An 8413-nucleotide genomic window follows, 5' to 3' on the forward strand; every position below is an offset into this window, starting at 1 on the left:
TCCTACCGAGCGTTTCGGTTAAAGCCTAGGGGGTGTAAATACGTGCTAAGCACGGAGCCTCAATCTTGACTGTCGAACATGGTCCGAGGACTTCTTTTTGATACCAGACATCAACAAAGACCCAAGGGCGGTCACCTTAGGTGATCCGCCCCGAAAATGAAGCAGCCAATCAAATTATTTAAAAACATGCCACAACCCCCGTGGGTTGGGAATAATCTTGAACCCAGGTCCTTAATTATGCCAAATAAAAATACAACATTCAAAACACACACCCTCTCTACTCGCTGGTCCCCAAACCCTCTCACACGGCGCCTGTCTTTGCCTCCCCTCCTCAGCTTGTTTGCGACGCGACCTTGTAGCTGGCGCCTTTGTGAAAGAAACGCCGCGGAGGATCTGGAGACCAGGCCACCCAGCCGTCCCGTTCGAGGAAAGGGGGGGGGGGGGGGGGCGCTGTCCCAGAGCAGTGTACAGTCACCGTTGCTCGGACCCAATATGTCTCGCGACACAGCGGGAGCCCGCCGGGCTTATTGCCTACTTGGGAGGGCCAAGGGTCGCGCCTATTGTCGCCTTCTGCAGGACATTTAGTGAGCGCTTGTGGCAGTGCAAAAAGCTTCATTAACGGCGTCTCCCTGCACCCATGCTTGGCGCCACGGCGGGACATTGCTGGACGAGCTGGCCGTAATGTGGTTCGCAGAAGCGTGCTGCTGTTGTTCCCGACTGATAAAGATGCGTCTGCCGTTCGCTTCTTGGCGACGCCTCGGGGCGAAGGGGCGAAACAAACCAAGCATCCCGCGCGCCCGTGCGCCCGCGCCCAAGAAAAGGGGAGAAAAGGAGAAAAAAAAAAAAAAACAGCGCTCTCTCCTTGGTCTCGCCGCGGGGGGGGTTTCGACCGCCAGCTCGACTCCACGTGCGAGTCGCTTTTCACTGCGGCTTTACAGTTATGCAGCACGAGTTAGCAGCGCGCAAAGATCAGTAAGGTGGAAATGTCAAAGAATAGTCTGTTCAAGCTGTAGTCACACTTGCCGCTCTGAATCGACAACGGTTGGCGTCACAGTCGCTATGTAAATCAGCGCGGTTGGCGGCTGCACCTCGCGATCTCCATCCACCTCATCTCCCACTCCCCTGCACGGTAACTGCTTTTCGAATGGTTCTTCTCTCCAGCCGCTCATTCCTCAAACCAGTATACGTCCCCACTTCCACGGTGATTACATCCTCTTAAAGGGGGTGATTACATTACTGCCGTTATATACCTCTGTGCATATTATACAAGACTGTGATTCTACTCACAAAGTTTTGGTACTATAGCATGTTGCACGTATTACAAAAAAAATAATAAAAATTGACATCGGGAGACTCCTCCCCCCTAGAGCGGTCGCAGTTTTGAATGCTCGTGTGCCGTCACAAGAACATAGATGGTGGAGCGTCGTCTATAATGCAGGCTGCAGTATTAAAGGACCCGTCGCTTTTGTTCGTGCACTCTAAAAAAAAGAGTGTAAAAGGAGGGTAACTTCGGGATTTATGCTATCTGAAACCGCATGGCTTAAATATACCCTGCGCAATCACCCGCACGGAAGACGTTAGTCTCTCTCGCATGACTTTACACCATTTCGTCCCTGCAGCTCAAGCAAAAAAGTTTGCCGCTTGTTTCTTCTTTTTTTTTATGATGGTAACCGGTTTCAAGCTGGGTGCGGCTGTGTTCCTACTTCCCGTCCGATGTCCTTTCAAGAGCTACCACAAAAGGACCCCTCGTTTTTCCCCGGAGGAGGTGGGGAATCGTCGAAAGTTGGGAGCATCTTATCTTCTTACAAAAAGCGGTGCCTCCCCCCTTCACCCCCCCCCCCCCCCCCCGACACCCGTCCCGTCTTTTGACTCCTACGCGAGCTTGACCGTGGAGAGAGCAAGGCCGAACTCAGAACAAGGGCGGACAGACAAGTGTGTACGCTGCAAAACAGGGAGAAAGGGGAGGTGAGGGGGGAGTGGTGGTGAGACGAGAAGCGAAGCAGTTGCTTTTTAGTTTTGTTGCTTTTATTCTCAACGCAGCGTCACGTGTTCGTAGTTGCTTGAGCCTGCCTGCGTTCCCTGCGACTCTGCTAGTCCGAGAAGACGACGACGGCGATTGCCGCACGAGTCAGCGTTCGTGCTCTTTGTCGTTGGTACTCATCTGTGTTTTTAGAAAAGTTCGGTTGCTCTCAGCGATTATTTCATCGAGTGCGCTCATCGATGCCTCACTATGAAACGACTTCGTGAAAGTGTGAACTTCGGAATGAAACGGCGGATGGCTGGTCGTCGCGGTGGTGGCGTTCCAACGGATCCTTGGCGCCAAATTTCAGCCGCGCATGTAAGTGACGTTTTACATTTCGTTTTACGTGTTTTTCTCTGCTATTTAACTTGGCCTGAACATGTTTTGTTATTGCTTACGTCCGCGACGCTGCTTGTTTGTCTGTGAAACGGCCTCTGAGCACGACGTCTTGGATCCCAACCTGAGCATACCACTCCCTCAGTTCAGACTGGAGGAGCGGCGCATCCCAAAATTTTTAGATGGTCACGACCTTTTTGCGGGATGTTAATGGTGCATTTTTAGTCGTCTACGACGCTCACAAGCATATCCCGCGGTCGAAAGTATGCGTCGACGAGCGCTAATGCAGTCCCGGTGATACGCATTGACGTGTTTGCATGCCGCATTATTTTTGCTCGCTGCCTACAATCGATTTTGATCGTCTGTTGTTGCTGCTTTACGGGAACGTTGCCATAAATGCGGGAGAGCATGCAGGGTGATGGGTTAAGTTTACGGTTCTTTTGCCAGCAACTTGTACGTTCGAAGGCAGCGCGCTTGATATCCTAAAGTCACGCTTTCAGAACGCCGATTTAACCCCGCAGTTTTGAGCTGATGGCGTCGAGACCAGAGGTGGGACCGAGCCGATTCGTGTACATGTATACTGTCGCAGTGACGCAATGTGCAGGAAAGACATTTCTCACGCTTTTTTTTTTTTTTCGCTGCAGGCTCAAGTCCTTCGTCTCGTCTGCGCAAGAACGTAGACTGTCGTTTCTTCAAAGAATTTGAAACTGGTCTCTGCTATCCGTGCTGGTAAGTCCAAAGCATTGTTTCCGTCCAGAAAGGGGCGTTTAAATTGACACGCGCACTTTTGTGGCACATATTGCTGATCACTGACATCTGCCTCAATGTATACTGCTTGGGATTCTCGTCGGAGAATATTTATGTCGCGTGCCATGTGTGTGTCTCCTTGCGTGTTGCCATTTTCGCTCATGCCGTGCAATATGGTGCACTCCCAGACAGTGACTTATCAATTGAGTTTCATTGTGTTTGAGGGCGTGTGCGAGTAAATGGTGTTATTTAACTTGCTGATCACTTATGTTAATGTTAAAAACTGATAATAAATATTGGACTCGATCAAATCACTTAACAAGTGAAAAATCTGGGTTAGCTGGTGATCAGATGTCTTCAGCATTGAAGCAAACCATGTGTCACCCCTTCTCTGCTTTAAGACTGACTTTCTTTTTGTAATCGGTACATAAAAAGACCAGCGCAAAAAAAATAATAATTACGGGGACAAAGGAACAAAAAATGACAGGACGGGCACTGAAATACGTTTTGTGTTCCTTTGTACCTGTTTTCTTTTTTTTCGCTGGTCTTTTAGGGTGTAAGTATGAACCAACTGGCCCAAACAGCTATTTTGATTAAATGTGCTAATTTTCGTTAGCGAGCTAAGGAAAATTTTTATATCACTAATATTTTTCATTTGGGGATTTGCTATAGTTTCTACTCAGCTATTTCCATTCTGAACTTTTCAGCCTCCTGACCCATAGAAAGGAGGCTATGCCTGACCAATAACAACAGATTCTTTTCCTTCTGTAGTTTCTGTTGTCAGACATTGTGTTATACTCATTACTACAATTCACTGGTACTGAGACATTCCCTCATTGAAGTTAATGTGTATTGTCATTGTGCTAGCAGTTTGTCATAAATCTGCTATTCTAGTTTATTTAAGCAGTTATTTCGACTGTAAAGAGGTGGCAGATATTGTTACAGATATATCTAGGAACAGGAGTTGTAGCTTTTAAGCTCATTGTCAAAATATTTGAGTCATTGTAGTGGCATGTGTGGTGCCATTATTTTTTGTACTATAGTTATGTATGTACTAGTTACAAGTATCATGCTAATGTTATGAATGATACCTTTGCTGCAGCGTACCTGCCAGTAGGAGGAATACGGTGTAGAAGTGCTGTTACTCCTGCTTCTAAAGATCAACCTGCTTTCTTCAGCGCTGGACGACTACTTACGGCAAGATTTGTGTGGTATGTATTTTTCGACATAGCTGTGGCATTGTGGTCTGTTCATTGTTGCTTTATGTCTATCAAAGAGCATATTTTTCGATGCTGAGGAGCAATAGCCCTGGCATTACATTGATTTTGGAACCATTCAGTGCTATTGAGCAAGTTAGCAAGGGAGGAATTTTTTCAGTATGTAATCGATCTGAACATGTTGACTTCTTTTTATTGAGTGAGCTGTTAATGTATGCCTCTTTTCTTTTTTTCTTCAAAACCTAATATTTAAATTGTTTGCACTTGGTTCTCAGCAGTAAGGTTATGTTCTCTGATGGGTGTAATTTTCAACAACTCACATGCTCTTATGTTGCTAGGTATGTCCACAATAGAATGAAACTAAAAATGAAGTACTGCAGGTGATATGTAATGGACGGTATTTTAGCACTTTCAGCTTTATTGTTTCTTTTGTGTTCTTTATATTGTTTTGTGCCATTTGTACTCAGCGTATTTTCCTTGTGTTCCACCACTACCATTTAACAAATATATATATATATATATGCCCCCACCCCTTATGTCATGTCTATGAGCCTATAAAGGGAGAATGAATGAAATGAAATTTGCAGTACAATTAGAACTGGATTGTGCAGCACAGTGGACATGTCTGTGGTAGAGGATAATGGTTGAATGGCTAATCAACCAAAATTGACTTAACTTTTGCATTTTAATTTTAGGGGACAGTATTATATACCAGAAATGAGGGTCCCCAATATTATAGGTGAGCCCAGTTCTTAAATTTTCTGAAAGAGCAATGTAGTTCAAAATACTGAACAAGGAAAGGCGTATTTGAAAACTATTGTCTTGCTTTCCCACATTGCATGTAAAAAATGTTGCTGCACTTGGTATTGTTGCCAGAATCATGTTAGCTTCTTCTGCATCATCAAAAACACAAAATATGTCTATATTATCTAATAAGAAATGTCAGCAACACCCTTTTTTAGTTATGTAATGTGGAAAAACCAACTTACAAAGCTTTTAAAGGAATATTTTTGATGCTCATTATGTTAGACCACATAGATGATTAGGAGGGTTTTAGGCCTAGGCTCACTCATTAATAGCCTTCAATTTTGCAGTTTTCATATTGCCTCTTATAAACAAAAAGAATAGATAATTAAGTCTAATCCTGAAGCTGTACCAGGTACCCAAAGTCCACATTGCTGCACAACCCACCGGCAGAGACTGCACGGGTGTCTCTTCATAGTTTATGATTTGCAATCTGTAAAGGTAAAGAACATAATCTTCGAGAAATTTGTTGTAAACACTTTTTAATAATCATTCTTGTATAATATTGGTCAGCATTTACAATTTCATTAGTTAGGCATCTAAAGAGATAAGCAGTTGACAGTTCTGGCAAATTGCAGTTTATGAGAAGTTTTATTCCTGCTGCATGTGCTGCGAGCATTACATGAAACAGCAATACATAGAATCTCAAGCTTTGTGGTTTGTTCAAGGAATTATAGGGGTATTGAAGTGTATTGTTTTTTGCCTCCTGAGCAAGATAATGTAGTTTTGAAGTGAAACGGCAGTCTCGAGAAGTTTTTGGCATCGGCATAAGCTGATGTGTGGTGTGAAACTAGCAATGAACTTATGTAAAAGTTGCATTTTATTGTCATGCTTTACATAATTCTGCATCTGTGACATCACTGCAGTAATGCACATGTGCAAAAGGTGCTTTGGATGTGCCTTGCTATCATTGCTCTTTTAGCATGAAATGTTCCATCTTTCAGAAGTGGTATCCCGCATTTTATGAGGCATAGCCTCTGTGGTATATTCATGCCTTTTTCCAGGAATGTAAACTGCACTAAAGGCAGAAACAATAGAATGGCCTTAGACATACCCCTGCAGGAGCAAGCTCTGCAGGAACAAGCTTCATTCGTTATATTCATGAGAAATGACAACGAATGCAAGAACAAAAGAACCTCCCCCCATCCCTCCTCCCCCCCCCCCCAAAAAAAAAGAAGAAGAAGAGATTTGCAGTTGTCACTTGTGATGGATGATCAGATGACTAAAGACAGTGTAGTCTCAGGAAAACATTAACACTATAGGCAACATAAGATAATGTCATGAAGGACCAGAGACAGTGTTTTCTAGGAGGGTGAGACCACAGTGACTAGAAACAAGACCACTAGTATGGTCAGGTGTGAAAGCAAACTATAATGTTTGGGTGTTGGAGTGGAAACCAGCAAACAACAAAGGTGAAAGTGAAGGTGATAAAACAAAGTTTAACATAAAAAGCTAATGATAAAAAAAAGGAGAACTGCACATATGAACGAGTAGGGGGAGGGGTTTTTTAAATCACATCTTTTGCCTTTATTAGGCTAGCTTCTATTTTATCAATATGTTTTCATTCATATTTCTTTAAATAACCCTCTGGGTAGTCCAACATCAGTGATGCCTATGGCTTGACCCTGCTCCTAACAAGAATATGTCTCATTGTATATTGTGTCTTATTGAGCATATTGTCAATTTTTTCTGAGATTGCAATGTGCTAGTTGTCTATGTGTGTGTTAGTGGCACAGGTAAAGCTCAGATTTGGAGAATTTTCATTGATCTATATATTGTGTGATTTCACAATTCTCATTATCTAAACACTTGGAAGCTTGTACTGGTGCACTATTTCCATCTGTCTTCCTTTTTACTTGCCCTTTGTGCAGTGTTATTTTTATATGTGAATTAATTACTCCATAAGCATGTTTTGTGAGACTTTCTTCGTGAGTAACTGATTACAAGTTCTCTTTTCTATGCAGGTCAAATACGTGGTACATCCCTGCCCTGACTGTGCGGAGAAGATTATCCAGTCCCTTGCTGCAACTTCGGTGTATAATGAGGTAAAATAAACACCATGGTATGTTATCTTAACCGATTGTTCTGTAAATTCTTTTTGTTCACTCTGCAACATAACTTACGGCTTGAATACAACATGACACAGCCTACCTCACCTGAAACATTGCTCACTGTCACACTCCAGACGACACAAAGATATTGCAATGTTTCAACATAATCTTTCCTTCCAGAAAATCTTGAAATGTATTGGTTAGCTTTATTCCTGCTTCCAGTGACCAAGTTTACGATGCAGATTGGTAATAGTACTCTTGTGTGGATAGCATATATATACCACAAGATGATGCTTAGATACCCTATGTAATATGGCATTACTTTAAACTGCTTGGAGGGCAATGTTATCCTTCTCCTGGTGGTATAAGCTTGCACCATAAAGGTGCAAAACTTTGCGCTCTTTGTCGTAATATAAATTTATACTCTAAAATGGTAACTTTGCACCTGTACATACAGGATAAGCTTACGTTGTCAAGGTGCAAACTTGCGCCTTTGATGCAAGGGTATGCTTATGCCATCGACAGACTAAAAGATAGGCCTTTATGAAAGGTGCAACGTTATGCCTAGGTAGAATACAGTTACACTGCTTGTGAAGGTGCAAGTTTATGCTACCAGAAGCGTAATGTTACACTACATGCAATGGTATAAATACTTAGTCTTCCAAGACACAGCGTAACCTTACCCCAAAAAGGTGTTAGCTCAGCGACAAGCAGTTTACCCCCCAAAAAGACTAAGATCACACCTTTTTTTTTTAGAGTGTGGACAATTGACACAGTGGTCGTGCGTAATGCAGAAGTGCTTGATGAACACAAAAACGTTGTAGTGAGATATGTTTCCCTCGGCATAGTTAAGGCACGGTCACAGTCGATGTTCTGTGTGATTAGGTTCCTTAGCTTATCGACGCACTGATCTGCCGCATTACACCGGCGACGACGTCGGCAGGACAAACGATCGCCTATCGCCGTAGTGTGGGGTTTCCGGCCCGGCGACGCGGACGGAACTGATCACAGGACGGTCGCCCGACTGTTCTATTCAGATCAGAAGCAGAGCGAGAACTTGACACCTGATGGGTGAACAACCTAACTGCTGTGTTTGTCTGTAGTTTAGCAACGTTAGAAAAATGAAAACAAGCAGCCACACTTTGTGTGTTCCCACTTCTCATCAGCAATGACCTTGACTAGAAATTTTACTCGGCGCCGAACTGCCATCTCGTAGCATATCGATGCTGATTGCTCTC

The 8413-nt window shown here is 43.5% G+C and overlaps 1 long non-coding RNA gene across 1 annotated transcript; it reads left to right on the top strand.

The window, feature by feature from the left end:
• The first annotated feature begins 1843 nt into the window (after positions 1 to 1843).
• On the top strand, positions 1844 to 7407 carry LOC146199557 (uncharacterized). The gene is made up of 4 exons (XR_014705095.1): positions 1844 to 2338; positions 3001 to 3085; positions 4206 to 4314; positions 7089 to 7407. It is a non-coding gene; the product is annotated as an uncharacterized LOC146199557 (long non-coding RNA).
• The last annotated feature ends 1006 nt before the right edge of the window (positions 7408 to 8413 follow it).

Source organism: Amblyomma maculatum, chromosome 2 (assembly GCF_055883805.1).
Source record: "Amblyomma maculatum isolate TAMU_Amacu chromosome 2, ASM5588380v1, whole genome shotgun sequence".
Lineage (NCBI taxonomy): Eukaryota > Metazoa > Arthropoda > Arachnida > Ixodida > Ixodidae > Amblyomma > Amblyomma maculatum.